Raw genomic sequence first — 24,551 nt, 5'->3', positions numbered from 1 at the left:
GCACCTCTCTCCAGACATTGACAAAAAGGGGGCTGGGATGTACCATGCACATTCTGATGAGCCATCTGTGCTAGGAAGGAGGGGAGGAGTGGTCATTCGCACCTGAATAGGCTGTGCCTACCTTCCACAATGCAGTCTTCAACCCCCTGGTGTGTGTCTGGGGCCTTACCTGGGCAAGGTAGGATTTCACAAACAAGTGAGACTTTTCTTTGAAGTAAGCCTACTTCAATGGCCAAAATGGGAATGAGAGGAGGACCCAAAACTACAGACTTCTTGGGGTAGACACTCTACCTCACAGACACTTCTGGACAAGAAACCTGCTGGTGAAGAATCCCTGAAACAGACCTGTCAAGAGGAACTGCCTGGCTGCCCAAAGGACTCCCTGGGACTGCTTTTCTGAGAAGGACTGCTGCCTTGTTGGTGCCCTGCTGCCTTGCTGCTCTCTGGCTGTGCTGAGAAGTGCTCTCCATGGGCTTGGATAGACCTTGCTTCCTGTTCCTGGAGTCTCAGGACCAAAAAGACTTCACTCCTGCAACTGGACTCCTTGTGCGGCAACAATTTGACGCACAGCCTGCTAAAAACGAAGCACAGCCTGCCCCGTGGTGAGTAATTCAGCGAGTGCCAAACCAGAACAACGCAGCCCGACTTCGCAAGGAGAAGAACGACGCAGCGCCTGTGTAGCGACTGGAACTTGGACGCACAGCCCACTGGATCGATGCACAGCCGACCTGGGATGACGAACCCTGACTTCCAGAGAGGAATCGACGCCGCGTCTGCAGTGCGGGAGAAATTTGAACGCAACACCCACTGGAGCGATGCAGCACTTGTGACTTAGCTCCGCAAGCCCAGGATTCCCCGTACCATCCCCAGGGCACCAGAAAACCCCACAAACCGAAGAGGAACCAAGTCTGCATCCCAGAAATTGACGCAAAGCCTTTCCCTGTGTGGAAAATAATGAACCAAGTCAATTTGCGAAGGGGCAAAACTGATGCACACCTCCCCGTTTTACACGCATCGCCTCCTCTGCGGTCCCTTTCGGAGATTTTGAACGCAAACCAGGTACTTTGTGCTTGCAAGCAACCTTTATTGTTTTTAAGAGACATTTATTTGTTTTTCAAAGACTTAAGACACTTTGGGCTTCATTGCAACATTGGCGGGCGGCAACCGCCGCCCGCCAAGTTGTAACCGCCGTGCGGCTGCCAATGCAGTGCCCATTATGACATCCCTGCTGGGCCGGCGGGTGGAAACTGAGTTTCCACCCGCCGGCCCAGCGGAGATGTGGGCCGCAACATGGGAGCTGGCTCCAAATGGAGCCGGCGGTGTTGCGGCCGTGCGACGGCTGCAGTTACACCCATTGCGCTTTTCACTGTCTGCAGAGCAGACAGTGAAAAGCCGCATGGGGCCCTGTCAGGTGGCCCCTGCACTGCCCATGCCAGTGGCATGGGCAGTGCAGGGGCCCCCAGGGGCCCCGCGACTCCTCGTACCGCCAGCCTTTTCCTGGCGGTTCAAACCGCCAGGAAAAGGCTGGCGGTAGGGGGACTCGTAATCCCCTGGGCAGCGCTGCTAGCTGGTGCTCGTAATGACCCTGGAAGCACCACCAGCCTGTTGGCGGTGCTTCCGGCATTTCAGCCCTGGCGATCCTGTTGAAATGACCCCCTTTATATCACTTTTACAGTGATATCTCAACATTTACTTATTGCATTTTATTCGTTTTGACCTGCATTTTATCAGATAAATATTATATATTTTACTAAACATTTGTGGTGTATTTTTGTGGTGCTATATGGTGTTATTGTATGATTTATTGCACAAATACTTTGCACATTGCCTTCTAAATTAAGCCTGACTGCTCAGTGCCAATCTACCAGAGGGTGGGCACAGGATAATTTAGATTGTGTGTGACTTACCCTGACTAGAGTGAGGGTCTTTGCTTGGACAGGGGGTAACCTGACTGCCAACCAAAGACCCCGTTTCTAACACCCACGCAATAGACACCCAGCAAAATGTTTCACCTGCCCCCTGCAAGCACTTATACCCCCCCAAGAAGAAGCCCATCCCTCCCAAAAAGCAGACCACCCCTCCTAAACCCAAGACCAAATCCCTCTCTGAAATCTGACCCCCCAGAGGATGATCCCTAAGGTGCCTGCCCGCCCACTTGATGCCCCTTCCTCTGGAGGTTCCCGGGCAGTTAGGAGTCAACTGTTGGCACAATACTGTGGTATTACGGACAAATACCTGGACTGGCCAATGGCCTTGGATTATTTGAATTTTGAATAAACCCAGAGAGTTCTCTTTTTGGGTACACATTTGTCCTACAGTTCCTTTTCTACTTTAATGTTGTTCCTGAGTTACCTGTGTGTCTGCCTATTGTTGTCTGTGTTTTAGCCTTCTTGCTGTTCCTTTTGCTGTTGTTTGCAGTATCTGACTTTGTGGGAAGTGCTGGTGTTCCCCAAGACAAGTGTATATGTTGACTGTATGGGTATGTGGGTGTAAATCTAATGGTGGTGTCATGACATTGTGTATTGTTTATTATGGTAAGTATTTCATCTTGTGTTGTCTAATGTGAACATGTATGGTATTAGAATTGTCCCCCTGATATGGATCATGTATTCGTCTGATGTGTATCAGCTTGAGGTTTGTTTGTGCAGACATGGACTGTGTTCATTTGTGATACCTTTGTTTGCAATTGACTGTGCATTTGTCCATTACTTATGTGCTTTGTAGACTTGCACGTCCAGATTGTGCAGCTAGACATAATATTTGGGTCTAGTATTGTGTGCCCCTGAGATACATGTAGGGACATTTCCTTTGCAAATGTTGTTTAAGGGACCTGTGCAAAGTGATATGTGTTCTGGTGAAGTTTCCTTGTCTGAGTGCTCCTGATGCTCCCCATCTCTATTGTGCAGATATTGTTTGCAAAGTGAAGTTTGTATATTTGTCTCTTTGTCTATTCTGCATGCCTTTGTCCTTCCATTGTGCTGTAATCTGTGTGTCCATTGCAGGGCTGTTTACTGGGAGTGTTTTTGTGTTCCATTCCACATCCATAGATATATATGCTGAATGTGATGACAGTCCATGGCCTGTGAGGAATGTTAGTGTGTGAGTTTTAGGTTTACATTTGATGTTTGTGTGTTGTTGGTGTTGTATGAGACAATGTTGTGTACCCTTCACTGTCCTTGTGATGGTCAGACACGTGTTTTTGTGTAGTGTTACGGTGCAGTGTGTAGTGTTGAAGTGCAGTGTGACTGTGAATGTGTCCAACTTCATGTATGATTCCGACTGTGTACACAATCATATGTGTACTTGATGCCTGTAGCATGAATCCAATAACATGTAGACGACGGCAAAATGATCTGTTGTCATGGTTAATGACACAGGTAGATGTGTGTACTTACGGTCGGTTGCACCCATGGCAGTCTGGATTTTTTGCACCTTCATAGAGCAGTGGCAGGATGTGTATGATAGGCTCCATGTCAGCAGCAGATGTGTGAGGCTGTCTGCATGTGGGTGACTCCCTTTATAGTCTGTTTCCGCCTACTGGGACATAGTCGTTGGACCGCCCCGGTCACATTGGTATTGCGCAACCTCATAATGTGTCCGGCGGCAATACAGGCTGCACCGGCCTGTTTGAGCTGCCTCTTGACTGTGGCGGTCTGTGCTGCCTGGTTGTGTCAGCCAGACCAAGGCAGTCTTTGCTCCATAGGCCCGCTTGACTCATAATCTGGCAATCCGACCACCACCGCAATGGTGGTCGTCAGAACGCCAAACTTGTAATGAGGCCCTAAGTCAGAAGGAAAACTGTCCACTAGGATGAATCTGATCCCTGTATCCAAGCGATGCTTCATCGTCATCAGCCTTAACTTTTGACTTTGACCCAGTCTAGTGCGACCTGCAGTTGGCACTTGAGCTTTTTCACCTAAAAACATCTAAATTGGTTAAAAAAAAAAATCATATCTCCTGTGCCCTACAACAGATTTTTTGTGTTTTTTGGTATCTATTTGTTCATTAAAATGTACTCTATTTCTTTACAGAGGAGTGGGATTATTTTTGTCTGTGCTGTGTTTTCAATTTTTAAACTGTTCTGGTTCTGATACATGCTTTGTGCATTTCTCCCAAGTTAAGCCTGCTTGCACTATGCTACAGCTGCCAAGAGTTGACCTCAGATTTAAATCACTGAGACCCAACTAGACCTATTAATTAATAGTGCCATTATCACGTGAATAGGACTACCACCTCCTTCAACTAACAATCCACTTTATCACAGTAGTAAATGAGCACATGTGCAAAATTTACTACAAATATTGTACACTGCTCTTTGCTGTTTGGATAAAATATTGAATGAATGATATTGTGAGACAAAGATATTGTGTCAAGAATATGATGATGTGAAAAATATCATGGACAGAAATATCAAAGGTAAGAAAATCAATATTAAATGTTGTTTTTAATATTGTAAGAAGCATTGTTTTCTAAATTATCACATGAGATACTATTATTTGTTTTTTTTTATTATTCAATTGGTGTTGTATGTTAATTTGTTTGTATTTTATTTCAAATTTTTAATGTAATTTCTAAATATTATAACTAATGTTTTAAGTATTACTGAGATAAATGTAGTGATTTTATAAGTTTTATAATGTAATAGAAGTGGGATGTTGGGTTTGTAAGTGAAAATGGTGGAAAGATTTATAAATATGTTTATTAATTTTTATGTAAAATATGATGTATCATTTATAATACGATTTTTTTATTTAATGTGGAATTTTAAAGTGTAATATTTTCTATTTTATGGGAAGTTATCTTTTGAAATATTTTAAAAACAAATCTTTAATTAAAGTTTTATTTTTTGTGATAAATCTCTTTCTTTCATTTTAACATTAATTTTATTGTATTTATATATTTGATGTATCACTAGGTAAATAATATTAAAGCTAATTAAGAAATACTTTAACAAGATGTAACATTTTTTATTTTAATTAGGTATTTCACAACCTTTTTTAGTATGATTTTTATTTATATATTTTCTGAGAAATATTATATTTATGGTTTAATACTACATTTTATTTATATATTTTATTATGTAGTGATGGTTATATACATATATGTATATATATAAATATATATGTATATATATGTGTGTGTATAGATATATATATATATATATATATATATATATATATTGTTAGAAAATTGTTATATTAGTGCTCAATACCTTTAAAAGAATGAGATTGGACTGGAGATATGCAATGTGTCCTCTGTAGTGCCCAAAACCATACTCTAAATGGTTTAGTTTGGGGTGGGAATAGTAAATGTCACTTCTTTAGGGTCCAAAATCTTTCCCTAAATTGCTTAGATTGGAGTGGGAATAGTAAACCTGATCATTTTAGTATCCAACACCGTCCCCTAAATGGTTTAGATTGGAGTGGGAATAATAAACATCACACCTTTAGTGTCCAACACTTTTCCCTAAATGGTTTAGATTGGAGTGGGAATAGTAATCCCTTTAGCGTACAACATAACCCCTGAATGTTTTGAATTATAGGGGGAGTAGAAAATGTAACTATTTTATTGTATAACAGACTAAACAGAATATGTTATATTACAGTGTGCGTATTGTATGTAAAACTTGACGTATTGCATCTCTCACATCATCACAATGTACTTTTTTTTTTAAAAGGATGGTTAATTACACAATTTTTCTTTTTCTTTTTTTCTTTTGTTAGTTTCCCCCATTTTGTTTAATGCATATGTTTACTTTTTTAAAACATTTGTAAACATAAAATTATAAGTTTTTATTCTTAATTTTTTAACAATGCTTTTTATATATTTTTTTAAACACAAAAGATATATTTTTTAAATATTTTTTCACATACTGGTATTTTTTAAACTTTCTGCAAATATGGTACATTTTCTCAACCATATATATCTGTTTTACATTTATGTTTTTATGACAGGTTTGATATACTTTTTGAATTATATTATAACAGTTAATATTTTTATAGCACTATTTACTATATGCTTTACATATTTATTGATATTTTGATACTACATTTGTTGACTTTTTTCCTTCTTTTATAACATTGTTATGTAATTAATAACATTTTTAATAAGTTTTACTTAAAGTCCTTTTAGTTTTTATGTTTGCATTTAGCACTGTTTTTTACATCTAAGTGTAGTATATGCCTGTCAATTTTTGTTGAATTTGCTGGGAGTGAGCCATATTTAGCAGCCGATAGACATTGGATAAGGTAAGACTTTTTCTAAGTTTTTCTAGAGGTTCTTGGTTGTTGGGGGATGTGGGTAGAACTAGGTAAGGGTAGTTATAGTGTTTTTATTTTGAGGGTTAGTTAGTCATAGTTTATGTTCTGTTGCTTAGTACTGTTGTGCATTAGGCTGACGTAGAGTTTGGCAGTAGTCTAGTGCTCTGTTAGGTATAATCATGTTATATTTGGTATTTGTTGCAGCTGCAATGTAATGTTTACATGGTAGATGAAAAATGTGTTTTGTATGGGTGGATATTTTATTTTTCACAGGCTTACAGATCATAAAGCATCCCATGGACCTGTATTTTTTCAGTAAAAAAAAAAAAATGAATTTGGTTCCTAGCATAGCAATATTATAACTTTTAAATTTCTTAGGGGATGATTACGAGTTCGGCATACAGGAAGACCTGTCCGCCGAAATTCAGATGGGGAGGTTGCCGCCTTACTGGTGACCTCCCCACCGGCCCCATTACGACTTTCCCATTGGGCTGACGGGCGGCATTGTCGCTGACTCGTAAATGAGTAGGGGGCAATGCTGCCACCCACAAGGGCACCAGCACCCTCATAATGCACACTTTCTGCACAGCAGACAGTGCACATTATGAGGTTACTGGGCAAGGGGAACCCTGCAATGCCCATGCATCAGTTCTCCCCAGCCTTTTCATGGCAGTGACCCTACCTTGAAAAGGATGGCAGAGATCCAGGTTGTCATCAGCTGGGTGGTGCTAAGTTCAGCGCGCCCTGACTGATTCCAACCTACACCCACCATCAGCCTGTTAGTAACATTGTTCCTAGCTGAGGCGGCGGTTGTTTGGCGGTGCAACTGTCACACTGTCATGACCACCACCACAAGTCTGGCAGTCTGTTGACTGCCCGACTCCTAATGAGGCCCTTTGTTTCTTTGATTTTTTCATGTTTCCTGAAGCATTTCTTATTTTTCTATTTTTGGGTTGTTAATGGTCCCTTATATCTTTGGATTACATTAATGAATTTACCTTGGATGTTTTCTTTTTTTCAATTGATTTCAGCTTTTTGGACTTGACTTTTATTTTTGGGTGGATTATAATTTGACATCATGGATTTGGGCCACATCTACAGCTATTTAACTCTATGTTTAATTTATTTATTTATTTGTTTGTTAGTTTGCTTATTTATCTATGTATTTGTGTCTCTGTGTGTAGAAAATGTTATATTTTATTATGTGTGTGTATTTACTGTGATTACAATGCTTTTTGTACATTACTATGTGCTGGATTTACTTGCTTCCATTTTGTGTTTATTTCTAAGGTTGTGCTTTGTCATTGTTGATGTACTGCTTTTTAATTAATAATTAAACTTTTCATCAGTCTTCTTTTCTCTGTTATTTCTATTTTTGGCTGATATAAAAAATACATTGCTTAATTTTTATTTACAAATGTTTAAAATATTGTGGTGTATCCACCTGTTAAGGATTCTTGAATAGTGTAAGGTAGGTAGGTGTTTTATAATAGGGAGTTTGTTATTGATTCTAAGTAGTGTACTCCTTTGTTACTTGTAAAGATTCTAATTTTACATTGTAGGGTGTTATACATTCGACTGGTTTGTTTATTTTAGGTTTAACGTGGGTTACTGACTGCATGATTCTTAGTTGTAGGTCTTCGTTGAATTTGTAGAGTGTAGGTTGGGTTCCACCTAGTGTGGCTTGGAAGGCATTATGCCATCCTTCTACTTCATTGTTGGCTTTGGCTTATTTAGCCATGGTGCTGCTGCAGACATTCCACCATGGTTGTTGGAATTTGGGTTGGCATCTTTGTCTGGAAAGGTGCCTTCAGCCAACCCAAGTGTCTTCAAAGTAGTATATTTGGGGACTTTGTTTTGTTTGCCTTGCTGGTATATGGTCTTTCTAAAAGTAACTTGTAGTGGTTAGCTACCTCTGTTACAAGGACATAGGCTAGTGAAATTATTTTATTTTATTGTAAAGGCAAGCTGGCTGTTTGTTGCATATTCTACACTCAGGACCTGATTACGAGTTTGGCAGTCCAGGCACTGCCATGGAGGCAGTCCAAGCGCCGCCTTGTTCGCAGTCCGATCTATGTATTACGATGTTGGCGGTTTGCTGAACTACAGGCTACCGGAGTCCCGCTGATACCACCAGCAATCCACCAACTGCCTTGACAGCAGCTGGGGAAAAACAGCTGTCAGAGGGTGGAGCAGACAAGGGAACCGCCATGCACATTATCATGTGCCGGTCCACCGAGCTGACTGTGGCATGAGAGACAGCATGCTTTGAGATGGCATAATCGAAGGAAATGGGGTGCTAGCTCCCTTCTTCCTTCTTTTTACTTCACCCTACAGTGTGGTACTCCATCGTCCAGGCTTCCCCTTCACAGCAGCAACATCACCCCTGAAAAAAAAGAAAAAATACAGGTAAGTCAAATTCACATTTTGCTGCATGTACAGCCCAGTCTCCAGCAATGGAATGGTGCATGCACAAAGGATTTTTACACATGTCATGCATATGTGTACCTTTCGGTCAAAATGTACACACCTGCCTCAACACAAATATAGAAATATACCTTGTACATCCGATTGCACACCCCCTCTAGTCTAGCCCTGTCAAGTACACCACCACTGGGCCAGAGGTAACATTGTAATATAGCGGCAGGGAGACCGTAGACTCATGGGTCTTTTTTGGACTGCCACCTTGGCGGTCCAGTAGCCCGAGAGCCAAACTTGTTATCGGGCCCTTAATGCAGATTGTTAGAGATGTCTCAAAATTCTTTGATTAAAGTGGTAGTAACCACCTTGAATAGTTGTGTGCATACAGTTTAAGTATTGTTTGGATCTTGTAGGTGCCACTTTGTTTATTAAGTAGCCAGGCATATATATGAGAGGTACATTAGTGTTTTGATGTTCACCATGTGTTGTGTGTATCTGAGAGAATGCACATTTTTAATGTTCCTTTCATCATCCATGTTTGGCATTGGCTTAGTCTTAATAAATTCTCTCTGTAGCAAATACAATAGTGTGTTTTTCAATATTTAGGTCATGTATGAGGAAGGGTTCATCATTATGTGTGATAGGTAAGTGTTTAGGAAATACCATGTATTTGTATCTTGTAGGCGTAACAGGAGTATCATTGGTGGCTTTATTAGTTCATGCTATTAAGAATTTTAAATTGGGTATAGCTGGTAGCTGTCCTGTGATGTGTTCGGGTAGTTTAGGGAGTATGGGCTAGATGTATCATTATTAGAAATAGTGATTACCTAATTGCGATTCTCATTGAATCGCAATCAGGTCTTCACTATTCCTAATGTATGACGCTCATAGAGTTTAATTTAGTGATTCTTAGTTGGTCACAAATCAACCTACCTCATTGATAATAATGAGGTAGGTCACAATTTGCAACCCATTAAGAAGCACAAAAATCACAGGGATGGTGGCCTTCTGGGGTCAGCAGACTACCATGCTTGTGATTACGTTTAAATAAGGCACTCCTTTGTTTTTTTCAATGCAGCCCATTTTCCTTAATGTAAAACAGGGTGCATTTAAAAAAGAACAATGACAAGTTTTCCTTTCATGCTCTTAAAAAATATTTTCACAAACATTCACACAGGGGAATGGGTTTCTTGGGGACCCCTTGCTGTTTGCTAATGGGTTATCTACTACTTGAAGTAAAATGAGAATATTTTGCAACTGTATTTTGGTCACAAAACATTCTTACATATCTCGGCAATTTGGTATTAGGATGCAACGTCCTGAACACACCCCTTCCGAATACCAAATGTGTATGTATTCAAAATTCAAAATTGCAATTCAGTAACATGTAACTGAATTGCAATTTAGAATTCAGACATACCAAAATGCATTTTTCCCATTGCAAAAGGCCCAATTCTGCTAATCGGACGATTTGTGACTGGAAAAGTGCATGATATATCAAGCCCTATATCTTTTAGAATTTTAGTACTGGGCTCCAGTGAACTAGCGCTTGCCTCTTTTACATCTTGAAGTACATACCTTGCTTCAACTTTGGTGACATTTGGGAGATGTTTGCATTCTCTCACAGTAATAACTACATCATTTTTCAGAATAACCCTCCGGTACAATGTACTAGAGTAGTATTTTATACTTTTCCATTTAACATTCTCAGTGCTTTTGCTTTTTTGCCTGTAAATGTAGCCCATGTGCGAGAGTATTTTTTGCCATTCTGTGACATGATAAGTCTTCCTCTTTTTGTCATTCTAGAAGAAAATAGTTTAATAATACAGTTACATAAAGTGTAATAATTTAAATTTTGCTTTGCAAATGTATGTCAAATATTATAACAACCATTTGGCAACTTAGACTTACATATGTGCTGTGGGTTTTAATTGCAGTTCTTTTTTTCAACTTTCCATTGAAGTTGTTCTAATGGTGGTTTATTATTCTTTGGAGGAAAATTGATTTTTTTTCTATTTTAAACATCTCTTTGTAGGTAATTTGTGGGGATAGAGTCCTTTTAATTTTAGTTTTTGAATTACGGTTTAGCTAATATTTGGAAGTGGGTTGATTTCAACCTCAGAGGCCCCGCTACCTCAGCTGGCTCCCACATCCAGCCGAAGCCAGCATTGCTGTCACCTGCAGAGAGCAGCTTTAAATGCTGCTCCCTGCAAGAGGGAGCAATATTTGCGGGCAAGTAAACAGATCTAAAGTCTGCTTCCAGTGGGCAGGAGCATTTTTGAAGCTCTTGACTTGGTGTTTACTCCCCTTGGCTGGAGTTTTGAAAATGCTCCTGCCAAGTGAGAGCAAAGACAGGTTTCCCTGCCAACTCTGCTGCGGGGTTGACCTCCCCGGGACAAAGCTTATGGGTAGACTCTTAAATGCTGCCCAGCCGCTATTTTGTTATTTTCTTTTTTTCAATCTCACAAGAAATTTGTAGGATAGCAGCACTTTTTCCCAGTTTCTTTTACTATGTACGGTGCCATTCGACAAATCTTCACGACATTTTCAAAACTTGTATGACAGCCCGTTCAGCTGCTGTTTTGAAAGTTTCAAGGTGATTCATCAAGCGGGAGCCAAGAAAAAGGGGATCCCAAAACACTTCTTCCCTATGCAATTTCCCATAGGGATTTTGAACACGACTGCAGCCCAAACCACTGGATGGAATTACACCAAATGTGGTAGAAAGGTAGCTCTCGGTCCCGAAAAAGAACATTTTCTTATTTAGTGTGAATCCGTTCAATAGTTTTATTTGAGTAGTTAAAGGAAAAGCAAATGTGAATTTCTAGGGAGGCGGAGGCTCTGCGTATTTCTGAAATCTCATGCTTGAGCTCTGATTTTTTGCCAACACCTCAACCACAAACTGTTGGCAGCCATTTTGGGACTTGGACTCAGTCGAGTCCCCACAAAAAAGTAAAACTAAGGAAAAGGAGGCAGGATAGGAATACTCTGACCCCCTAGAACTGATGCTGGGGTAACCCAGGGACCCCACCAGGATTTTTTTGGATTTTCACTGAAATTTGCTGAGGATCTGCCAATCCATCAAAAACGTTAAAACAATTAATGTAATCTCTGCGCTTGTTTACAGTTTAGCCCCCAGGTGAGACAGGTCCTGGGGGCATGCAGCAATTAGAAAAAGTCAGGTTGCACATGGCCCACCTCATAAGGCTCTTTTGAGCCTCATGGGCCACCACCTCCTCAGGACTATTTGATCATATTGGAGTAGGGCCGCACGGACCCCCCTCCATGGGCTCTTCAGAGTCCAGGAGCCCCATGGGCCACCACCTCCCCAGGACATTTTGAACATATTGGAGAAGGGCCGCACAGACCCCCCTCCAAGGGTTCTTTAGGGTCCAGGGGCCACAACCTCCCCAGAGCTTGAATTTTACTGTAGAGGGGGGCCTATGTGGACCTCCTGTGCCCCGGGGACTACTACCTACCCCAGGTCTGTAATAAAAATAAAAGTGGGGGGGGCTGTGCAGACCCCTCCCACCCCTCCCAGGCCATATACAGCCTCAGGGATCACCATTTCATTAGGACCGGCCCATGCAAACTGCAGGAGGGGGCTCTGAGGCACCCCTTCTGGAGCCATTATTAGCCCTTGTGACCAACACTCTCCAGGGCCTGCTCTCCTTTTTCCAGAGGTGCCACCCACGGGAGATAACAGTTTGCTGTCATGTGGTGGTAGTTTTGACAGCTCCCGCCAATCAAGAGCAAACTGTGAGTCTGTTCCCAGCAAGTGGGAGCAGGAAAACTGCTCCTGCTCGCTGGGAGTGGACCTTTAATTTGTTTTCCTGCGTGCTCGATAGCAGACAGGATAAAGGATGAAATGATTGCTCCTGCATTCAGGGAGCTGCATTTTTTGCAGGAGGCTTCTCCCAGGGTCTCCAACGGAGGAGCACATTTCCACCAAACAAAGAGGCAAATAGGAAGTAGCCTTGTTTGGTGGAAATTCACATCTTTGTAGTATGGTCGTCTCCTCCACACCAGATCTAATGTTATTGAAGATTCCTGTATGTAGACGTTCAAGGAACTATCACATTGCCAAAATTACAGAAAAATAAGGTAATTCAAGAAGTTACCTCAGTGTCCTTTGTACAGCTGTAGAGTAGGAGATGCACAATATATTTACCCAATGAAGTAGCACTTACTAATTAGACAGTAGAAAGAACTCCAGCTCGGTAGACATTTTGTGCAAACAGTGGTCTCTTGTTAGGTAAATAAGCAGGTCAGGACGCATTCTGGCACTGATGCCTCAACTGGAAGCTCTTATGTGTTTGCATCATTGATCTTTCGATATCTTTCAATATGTGACTGTGACAAGTTGTTTTTTGCTTGTCATGTGCTGTTGAGAATAGAGCACGTTGGTCTCCCTTTTAACTACTACAATTATGTAAAGTGAGCTAGAAGCCCAAATTGACCATGGACAGGGGCCCTGCTTTCAACCCCCACCAAGCACAGCTGAAGGCTGGGTGTGGCATGGGGTTGGGTGCTTCTGGGGGCTGGCCCTGCAGCCAGCACCAGCCACACATGACCAAAGGCAGTGTGTGGCATGCGGTTGAGTGCTTACAAGGGGTTGGCTGCAGGGCCTGGCCCCTGCTCAGGCCTTGAGGCCAACCTACGCTGTGCATAGCCAAAGGCCATATGTGATGGTGGTTGGATTACCTTGCACCCTCGCCATGCACTGCTAATTACCCCAGATATTACATCACTCATGACATCTTCTATAACATCAGTGATAATATTGGTGAAACATTTGCCATAAAATTATTGTTGTGAAAACTGTGCTTGGTGTGGGTGTGAGTTATAGTTACCTTGGGGCGTGAGTAGTATTTTCTTGAACAAACTATAAAAGCTGAATTTCTATGTTTTGTGCTTGTAATTTCAGAATCTAACTATAATGTCCCTCTAACCTTTGTTTTTTTCCTGTGAATATGTATAGATAGATAGCTAGATCGAGAGATAGAGATAGAGAGAGAGAGAGATAGAAATATAGATATATAGCAGCACACACATTTATCAATATATATATATTTATACATGCACTGCATTTTTTGAATTTTTTTGACTTGTACATAGCTTCAGCAAGGGAGTGTTGGCAGCCATCTTGGGACTCCACTTCAGCCGAGTCCCAGCAAAAAGGCAAAAAAAGAACATCCTGACACCTTAGCTCTGACCCCACCAGGGCAAAAAAGCCTTTTTTCACATTTTTGCTGCAAATTTACATCAAATTCACTACTTTTAAAAAACGACAAGCACTGTATCCTGCGCTTGTATATACAAAAGCCCCCAGGGTGGGTCATGTCCCTGGGGCATGTAAATATCTTTTCAAAACAAAAGAGGGGTGCAAGGGGCCCACCTCCTGGGGCATTTGTATGCCCCCGGGACCACTACCTCCCCGGGTTCATATTTATAATTATCTTGGTGGGCCTGCTGTGCCTGCCCGTGCCCCAGAGACCGCCACATCCCCGGGGCAAATTATGAAGTTAATGCCAGGTGAGGTCCATGATGCCCCCCTCAGCACTAGGGACTGCCACCTCACCGGGCCAAAAGATCAAATTAACTCACCCCCACAGTCACGGCCCCAGGGCATAAGATGAAATTAACACAGGGTGGCCTGCACAAACCTCCTGCAGCCCTGGGGACTGCCACCTCCCCAGGACAATTTATTTGTTGGGAGCAGAGGAACTAAGTGCTCTCACAGACAGAACACTGCAAATTTAGCAGCTCCCTTTCTGTGACAGCAGTGCCGGCTCCTGCAGGAGGCAGGGAGCAGACTGGGACTGTTGGACTCTTGAGGCTACTCCTGTCCCATTGCACACTGCGTGCCATGGAGTTCCCAGGGCCAAAACTGGCTCAGGGAGTGGGGCAGTGCACCCCCCTCCTCTATTTAATTAACACCAGGACCCAGGGGATAGGGTCCCTGAGCCGAAGTTCAGCCTGGGGGGAGGGGGGCTGCATTCCCCCCCCAGAGTCTGTGGGTCCCCTTTAAAATGCTAAGAATAGGCAAATGCGCAAATCACCTGGAAGCTGCGCCCACTTGGTCCCGCTCCATCCACCTTAGTAGTATGCGTGTCTTCCACCCTTTTGCCAGGATGATGGACAGATTCCCAAAGGGCCCCCACCAACGTGTTTGCAGATGATTTTGATGGTGCCTTCTCCACAAAATAAAAAAACACTTTCTTCTTATAGATAAGTGGAAGGACCCTGGTTTGGTGTAGATTTACATCTTTGTAGTCACGTTGGCCTCTCCATAGGAGGATTCATCTTATCACAGAATTCTAGTGAAACAGGCTACAGGAACAGTCATGTTGCCAAAACGCAGACAAAGTCACTGGTGACATTTCCTTGTGCTCCATTACACAGCTGTAGTGTAGAAACCTGGACATTTAACCAAGAAGGCAGAAAGAACTCCACTTGGGTAGATAATTCATGCAAAGTTGTGGACTCTTGTTGGATAAAAGGGCAGGTGAGGTTCCTTTGCAGTAGAATCACTCACACAACTACTGACACACCCACACAAACATCACACACCCATTCACAGATGCACTTAGACATTCATGCACCCACTCACAGACCCATTCAGTGACTCATGCACCCACTCACAGACCCACTCAGGCACTCATGCACCGACTCCAACCATAAAATAAAATAAAATATGCTTTGGGACCCCACCACCAGAGCTAAAGGGTCAGGGTGTTCGTACCCTGGCCCCTCTTCTTTATTTTTTTTTTATTTTTTTTGACTCAGCTTCAGCTGAGTCCCAAGATGGCTGACAACACTTCAACAACTTCTGTTGTTGAAGTGTTATCAGTCAATCAGATCTCTGCATGAGATCGGTAGGGGGCGTAAATCCTTTGCGCCCCCTAGCTATACACATTTGGATTTTCTTTAATTTCTCTAAAACTACTGAACTGAATTACACCAAAACACGAAAAGGTCACTTTCTGGAAGAGGACCTACCGCCCTTGCAAATTTGGTGTAATTCCGGCCAGTAGTTTCTGAGCTATCACTGTTCGAAATCCCCATGGAAAAATGAATGGGGAAAACGTGTTTTCCCTGCCCAAACGGATAACCCTGAAAATGTCAGGGAGCAGCTGACGGGACTGGCAACTTTTTTTGGAAAGTTTGGTGAAGATTCGTCAAGTGGCATCAAAGTTATGAGCAAGTAACAAAACGTGTTTTATGTAGAAACTAGATTCTAACTATAACTACCTTGTGGAGACCGCCACTAGGTAATCTATATATATATATATATATATATAAACATATATATATATATATGTGTGTGTGTGTGTGTGCATGTGTGTGTGTTTAGAGGGAGCAAAGTATTATGCTTCTAAGATTCAACTTGGGTACTGAAAAAAGCAGCTGAATGAGTTTGTAAGAAAAATTTGTAAATCTCCTTCTCGTTTTTAATCCAACATTAATTACAACGTTAAATAATTGTAAGATACACAGCAGAAAAAACAATTTTGAAACATTGGAACATCGTGAAATCTAATACAGTGTATGGTGATTTAGTGAGTCCATATTCTAAGATTGCACATAGAAAATTAGTCTTATTCTTTAAGAGATAAATTGGCCCACAGTAATCTAGAAACACCTACAGCAGGAATGAACAATGGTTTGAAAGGCCTCTTTGAGAGCAGAAAAGTATCCAAAGCTTGTATATTCAGTAGAGTTACCCATACCTATGAAGTACTGCACATTAGAAGAAAGAGAACCATCAACAAATGTATCATCTGTTGTTCTGATTATGTGATATACATGGTGATCTGCCCTTGTTTCAAAAAGTATATCAGGAATACAATACATCCGGTAAAGAAAGCATCTTAGAGCATAGGTGAGGGAAATTCATAGAGACAGTAGGGAGTAAGTCACATACATGGCACTGTGCAACACTTTGTTAAATAATAGAGGAGGGAATAGAGAACTAGCCCTAGGACACTTTGGGCCTCAGTTACGAGGCCCTAGCAGCACACTGTGCTACCTCAGCATCATTTTTTTTTGCGCTCCGGTGGCACGGGGTGCCAGCCCATATTTACAAGGCCACTGAAAGCCACCTTGCATGGCTTTGAATGGCCTTGTAAATATGGACCTCTTTCACACACAACACTGCGTGAAAGAGGCATTCCATGGGTATTGCTGTGGGTGTTCCTATGCAACTCCCATGGAATCTGACGGAATCTGATGCATTCGAAGATCTACAAGTCTGGGAATGCATCAGATTTCTACGGCACCTCAGTCATTAAAGTGGCACAACAGGGAGAAATAACGTCATTTCTTATAGTTTTTTCCTCTTTCTATGTGTGCTGCAATCTACAGCACACATAGAAAGGGGAAAACATAATTAATGATTGTTTATGTGCAGGAAGGCATGCCTTCCAGCACATAAACAATCATCCCTGCAATACTGGCACCCTTAACTCATGGTGCAAGGGTGCATGCATTGGTGCTAGGCAGCAATGTGTGTACCAACGCAAGGAACAAGGACAGAAATACACCATTTCTTACGGATGCGTCACATTCCTGCCCTTTTGTTTTGATGCTGGGTGCTGCTGCTAAAGGCTTGGGGCACTGCCCTGCGCCAAAACTTAGTAAATGAGGCCCTTTGAGTCTGAGTTTATCAGTGACTTTGAAACTAAGGGCCTGATTTCGTTTGGCAGATGGCTTACTCTTTCATAAACGTGAATGATATCCATTCATCATATCACGATCTCCATAGGCTATTATGGGAATGTAATACAGCAGATGGGATATGCCTCACATTTCAGACAGAGTATCCTCCTCCGCCAAACTCAAAATCAAGCCCTAAATCTTTAAAGAGTCTCAGTATTGAGGAAGAGAAGAAAGTATATGTTAGACCTGACATCCTTCACTTGGTATACCCGGAAAGGTTTTGCCTTCACACCTCCTGCTTGCTGAGTTTGTTGTTTCTGAATTTGTGGTTCACTTTAGGACTTTACCATGGCTCACCTGTGCTAAAGTGCTTGTTCTTTCTCCTTTAAACTTTTTAAAATTGGCTTAAACCTAGTTGGCACATTTAGTTTACTTGCATATCCCCAATAAATGGCACTACAGGTACCCAGGGCCTGTGATTTAAATACTGCTTGTGGGCCTGCAGCACTCATTGTGCCATCCACTAAATAGCACTTTAGAAATATGTGTCAGGCCTGCCACTGCAGACTGAAACTGCCATTTTGATGTGGTTAAATAAACCTTTTTGCCATGGCTAAACCTTCCTTTTTTAATACTTTGTAAGACACCCCTAAGGTAGGCCCTAAAAGCTTTGTATTAAAAAAGTAAGACGTGTTATTGAGGTTTACATGTCCTGACAATGAAAACTCATAACGTTCTTTATTTCACTATTCTGCCTCTTCCATTGACTAACACTGGTTTATGTTATTTTTATTTTAGTTGTATATAGTGCAAACTCGGCCTGAAAGTATTGGAGCACTTTAGATGAGCACCAGTTACATTACACAAGGACACATTTTTTTGTAGGCAGAATGAGTGTATTGCCCAGGATCACAGGATGTTGAGCTGAGGAAGGGACTCGACCATGGTTCCCCAACTCTACCATTACCTCACAATCCTCACCCCTTGTTACATTTAGTGAGTGCTAACTTCAGATAGGGAGCAGAGAGAGATATGCTGTTTACACTGAATTGCAATGTTTGAAATGCACTATGCGCTAGAGCAACGACAACCTGCAATGACCAACCACATGAAGCTACAGCAATGACACATCTGTAATGCTTAACTGGATTTTCTCACAACAGCAAAGGCCATCTGTTACACTGGGTTCTGCCCCTGCAGTACACATTTTTGCTTTTCCGATTACCTACTTTTTGGACTTTTTACTATGGGTGAGTCTCACTATCGGTGTCTCATCCACAGTAATCACATGGCAAACAGACTGTGTGTGTTTACCGCCAGTGTCTGCTTTTTAAGATAAGGCCATTGAGACGCAGCAGGGGTAAGGGGCACGTGGGTGGTTACACATGAACACTACTGTCATACATAGCCTGGTATCAGCACACACGAGGCCTGGCGCAATAGGATCTCTGCAGGGTTAGGTATTTGCCTGGTATAGGCCTAATGAGGGTAGTGTACACTATTAGGGAAAGTCAGTGTGCTTTACTGTTTTAGCTATAGTGACACTCCATTATACACAGAAGGAGGGTACTGCCTAGGAATGTAGTTTCACTTACCCTTGGTGAAAGAGACCATTGACTTCTTGAACTGGAGTGTAACCCGAGCTAGAAAACCAAATTTGTAACTTCCAAAATGATAACTGTACATTTTATGAGACATTCTGAGTTACCATATTTTCCTGGCTCAGCTCAGGATCAAAGTCCAACCCTTGTGTAACCCTGCTGTGCCCAATAATTACATTTTCTACAGCAGCAGGAACAAAGCCCATCCCCACACAAAAGGGCCTGAGCAGGAAAGGGGTGCAGCAGAATAATCTGTATCAATCACCCAGGTGTCACGCTGCACCAGGAATGAGCTTGCCCAAGCACATTGAACAAAGGAAAGTGCCCGGACAACTGGAGCCAACCCAATGGGTACTCCCTTTGAAATTCTAGTGTGCAAGTCCCTGGCAGTGATGTCAGTGAGGGGGTGGACCTGAGACCCCAGGAGCTGATATGACCAATGGCTCCTGGATGACACCATTCTGGATTATCCCAAAATGCTGTGCAGAAGGCTTGGGACAGGGGTGGAGAGGTGATGTGGCACCCCAGGATTGGTTAGGTGTGTGTGTCTCCTGGAACCTTCCTCTCCCTTTAAAGACTCTTCCAAAAGGTGGAAGACTCTCTCTTGCCTGCGGATTTTCTACCTACTTCTCTGCTGGATTGTGAGTCTGCCATGAAGAACTGGAAGAAGGAATCCCCTGGCCTCCACTCAGGACCTAGGACTTTGTCCAGTAGGGCCCAGGCCACTGGACCCTACCAGGAGCCAGTGAGTCTGGCCCCGGTATGCCTCTTGAGGACCTGTTGGGGAAAGCCCTGGACTTTTTGCACCCACCAACAAAGCACCAAAGGAGAACTGGTGCAGGGAGCTAGGAGGACCAGGTTTTTGAGGACTACACCACTTTGGAGGTGTGGAGGTGAGGTTGCCCCTGGTGGATAGAGCCCATCACAAGGAGTAAAATGAGCTCAGGGATGTTCAAATCAGCCAAACGGGCCCGAGTTATGGTATTCAAAAGTTTGCAAACTTTGACCTATTTTTCACCCATAGGAGCACATGAGGATTCCCTGGCATTTTCATCAAATTCCCTGGGGGTGGATCAGGGCCTGGGGGATGGTGTGAGGTAGCTGTGTGTTGACCTACTGTTGAGAGAGAGGGTGTGCATGGAACCCCCTTCCTGTTCCTTCTCTCTCACCCAGGGACCCCATCTCCTGGGTAAATTCCTGCTGAAGGGGGCCAGAGCCCCATCCCCAACCCCGTGAGTGCTCCCAATGCTGGGAAGTGCTGTCACGCTCCCCTGAGATTCTAAATACGGGGGCGGTACCACAGTGTGCTCCAGCAGGAGGCACCCAGGACCCCATCCCTTTGCCCTGGAGTGTTCAGGAACGAGGGGGCGAGTACCTCTGCACCCCCCACATGGCTGCTCTCCCTGCTCCCCATGCCTGGGGAAGTGAGAGACAGCTACATGCCAATGCATATCTGCCCACTGAAGTGGGCAGACAGAAGTAAAAGCTGCCAGCTCCAGTAATAGCATGTAATTGTGCTGCTGGTGTGGGGACCTGGGAGGGGTGGACTCTCCGAGCTGCCCTCTAATGCAAACAGTGGCTTGGGGTGCCCGAGTGGGACCATCCCTCCCACAGTCAAGGGAAGCCCGGCATGAGACCTCTCTCAAACAAAAAGCAAAAACATGCAGAAACTAATGAGGCTATTCCCAGCTCAGCTGAGAAGTCACTTTTACAATAAGCACTGAGGCCCATATTTATACTTTTTCACACAAAAATGAGCTAACGCAGTTTTGGGTCAAAAAGTATAGTGCAGGCTTGCGTCATTCCACAGCGCCAGCTGGGCACCATATTTAAGGAATGGGGCAAGCTGGTGCTATGGGTGAGCTAACGTCAAGGAAAATGACGTTAGCCAGGTGGGGGTGGTGGTATGGGGGAAAGGGTTTTTTCACAGAAAAATGACGGTAGGCTGGTTAGAGTAAATAAAATGACTCTAACCAGCCTAGCGTCATTTCTCAACGTAAAACCTACCATGCCACGTAGTCTTAGTAAAGACAGGAGTCATGCCCACCACCCCAATGGCCAGCACACAGGACAAGGGTCCCCTGGGCATGGCAATTGCACCCAGTGCCATGTAGGGGGGCCCATTTCAGGCCCCCCAATGATACTTAAAAAAAATAAACCACATACTTACCTCTACTTACCTATACTTACCTGGGTTGGGGTCCCCCATCCTCCGCTGTCCTCTGGTGTGGCTGGGGCCTGGGGAGGGCACCTGTGGTCTTATTCCATGGTGTTCCACCATGGAAATAGGCCCACAGGTCCCCTAATGCCTGCCCTGACCCAGGCGTTAAATAATAGCGCTAAGCAAGCTTAGTGCCATTATTTAGGCCTGCCTCCCTCCTGTGCACCATTTTTGCACGGGAGGATAAATGAGGCACTAGGGCCTTAGAGTCTCATTGATGCAAGGTAGTTTCCAGCTAGCTAACAATGACTTTAACTCCAATATTTTGACGTTAGACTAGTCTAGCGTCAAAATATAAGTATGGAGTTAAGTTTGCACTGAATAAGCGTAAAAAATAATGACGCTAATTCAGCGCAAAAAGAGTATAACTTGCTCCATAATGCTTTGCGGGGCCTTTCACACTAAATATATTTTCACCCTTATCTCTGCCTGTGGAGGTCCCAGTCCGATCACCAAATTAATCAGCACTACTCTGCCTTGCTTTTCATTTTACTCTCTAGGTCCTCACCCATGGGGGGGCAAACCCATTACCTTTCCTGCTTTTCAATGCATTTTCAAACTTTCCTATGGCTGAAACATTTGCTCTACAGCCAGAAGTGCTTTGCCCTCTAGGGGCCTTGGGTATCATAGCCCCTCAGAAGGCCTGGCAAGCCTAAAAAATGTATAAATGAACTGTTAATGTGATTATACCCTCTAGGGGCTCCTTATATGGTTGCAATGCAATGCTTTTTCAAATGCCATCACCAGGTTGACCAGATGACTGTGAGTGGCACGTTTTGCTTATAGAGGTTTTTAGACCAAAAGTCTAAGCTTAAACCAAAAGTCTAGCTTTTAGTAAAGTTGGACTTTTGGTCTAAGTTTAGACCAAAAGTCTAGACTTAGACCAAATGTCCAACTTTACTATGAGTAAAGTTAGAATTTAGGTCTAAACCTAGACTTTTGGTCTAAACTTAGACTTTTGGTCTAAGATGAATTTTTTTGAATCAGGCCCATAGTGAGAGAATGAGTGCCCTTTAAAACAATGAGAAAGGGCCCTGGATGAAACATAGAAAATCACTATTAAAGTTGACTTTTTGATTGTACATATCTTGCTATGTAATCAAATATTACAGTACTGTACGACTAATACTTAAAGATGGCATATTTACTTAAGTACATACTTATAGTTGGCCTTGCCGTTTTTAGTGCAAGCATGAGTGCACTTTAACAAAGGGAGGTGTGAATGAGCATATCTTTATTTTACAATAAGTTAAATGTATGCGTTACCAACAATTGTTGCATTGACAGTGGGTCTTGGAATACCAATCAAAGCTATAAAGTAAATTAGGAATATTTAAGATACAACCAAGTTTATTTTTGTTCATGAATTTATTTAATTATCTCATCTCGTGTAATAAGGTTATTTTAAAGACATATTATTGCATAATCTCCACTCCAGGGTTGCAAATACTTACACACATTGCGTGATAGTCTGTTTTTTGTACTGCTATCATAATTACACAATGACATTTTTATGAAATGTTTGTCAACTTGATAAAGGCCGCATTGCCGAAACGCTTTGTTGCTTCCGTGTCACATCACTACCCTGCATTCAAAAGATCCTAAGAGCAGCGCTCATATTACATTTGTTATACAGTACTGATGGAAGTGACTGCCAAGTGGCAAGAACACTTTACACTTTCGCTGCTAGGCCAGTTCCCCCTAGTGCTGAGCCCTTTTTTGGCTTTTTGGGGTACTGCCCACTTAGTCCTCCATAACCTTTTATGCATATAAGCTATCCACGCCAAATTTGCATCCTTATTAGCCAACATCCTGGAAATTCTAAACGTGCACAAGGTTGATAATTACCCTGGAGGGGACTGAGAAAATTGGCAAAATATAGCAGCATTTTGAGTTTCTTGAGGAAAATAGGGAAAAAGTGTTCCAAATAAAAGTGTCAGTTTTTTCCCTAAAAAGGGCATCCATTAACGATTTGCTGTACTAAAGTCTCAATCTTCCCAGCTTGAATAAAAAAATCACGTTTTGAACCACAGTTTCAGCACCTTTCTGAGTGGTACCCTATTTCCACAGTTTTTTGTGCTCTCAACATACTTCCAGTTTGTGGAGGAAAGCTGTATGAAACCTTGGGTCATCCAAACAAGCTATTTCAGAAGAGGAGACACAATTCTGAATTTAGTAAGAAGTCATATGTATAAATCCCTCAAAGTTTTCCCAGGAAAAACACCTGTTGAAAAAAATAAATATTGACAATGACTAGGAAAAAAGCTATAATTTGAGACATTTTTATCTGTAACTTTTTGTCATGATGGCAGATTGATAAAAGCAATATACAATTACATCAACTAGACCCTTGTGGTGGCGTGATATATAGGGTTTGTAGGTTCTCTAAGAACCCAAGGTACTCAGAGCACACAACTGAGCTGCATCCAACAATGAATTTTCTTTAGTACCAAGTATAGGCCAATTCTTATAGCAAAATAGGAAGATAGAAGAATAGGAAAATAGAAGAGCAAAACATTGGTATAAAGGAAACTTTTGTATTTCTGAAATGGGCACAAGATAAGTAATTTAGAAGCAGTGATTGCAGCAAAAACCAATTGGTAATAACAAATGTTCTACTATTCTATGCTCCTACAAGTCTCCCAATACGGCCCAAAATGTAACATGGACGCATCACATTTTTTCACTGAAACAGACCCTCTTTTCCAATGTGGGTAGTTCTAGGTTTTGAACCCTAGTTCAGCTGGCACCTAGGGAATCCTTGTCAACTTGTACATTTTTGAAAACTAGACACCTAGGGGTATCCATGGTGGGCTGACTTTCATGACTCCCACCACATGTTTTTATCTAGAATCCATTGCAAACCTCAAAATTTGACTATAAAAAACACATTGCCCTCACATTTCTGTGATGGAAAGTTCTGCCATCTAAACAGAGCCACACACTTCCTTCCACCCAGCATTCCTGTTAGTCTCCCAATAAAAATGGTACCTCACTGTGGGTAAGCCTAGTGAACACAACAGGAAACGGCTCAAAACGTAAAATGGATGGAGCACATTTTTCCACTGAAAACTGATTCTCTTTTTCCTATGTGGGTAGTTCTAGATTTTAGAACCCAGATCAGATGGCACCTGGGGAAACCTAGCCAACCTGTACATTTTTCAAAACTAGACACCATAGGTATTCAGGATGGACTGACTTGCTTGGCTCTCACCATATTTATCTACCCAGAATCACCTCCAAACCTCAAACATTGACTAAAAAACACTGTTTCCTCACATTTCTGTGATTGAGAGTTCTGGAATCTGCAAGGAACCACAAACTTCCTTCTATCTGGCATTTCCCTAAGTCTCCCGATAAAAATGGTACCTCACATCTGTGAGTAGA

This window comes from Pleurodeles waltl, chromosome 5, assembly GCF_031143425.1.
Source record: "Pleurodeles waltl isolate 20211129_DDA chromosome 5, aPleWal1.hap1.20221129, whole genome shotgun sequence".
In the NCBI taxonomy this organism is placed as follows: Eukaryota; Metazoa; Chordata; class Amphibia; order Caudata; family Salamandridae; genus Pleurodeles; species Pleurodeles waltl.
Note: the sequence above shows the minus strand (reverse complement) of the source record.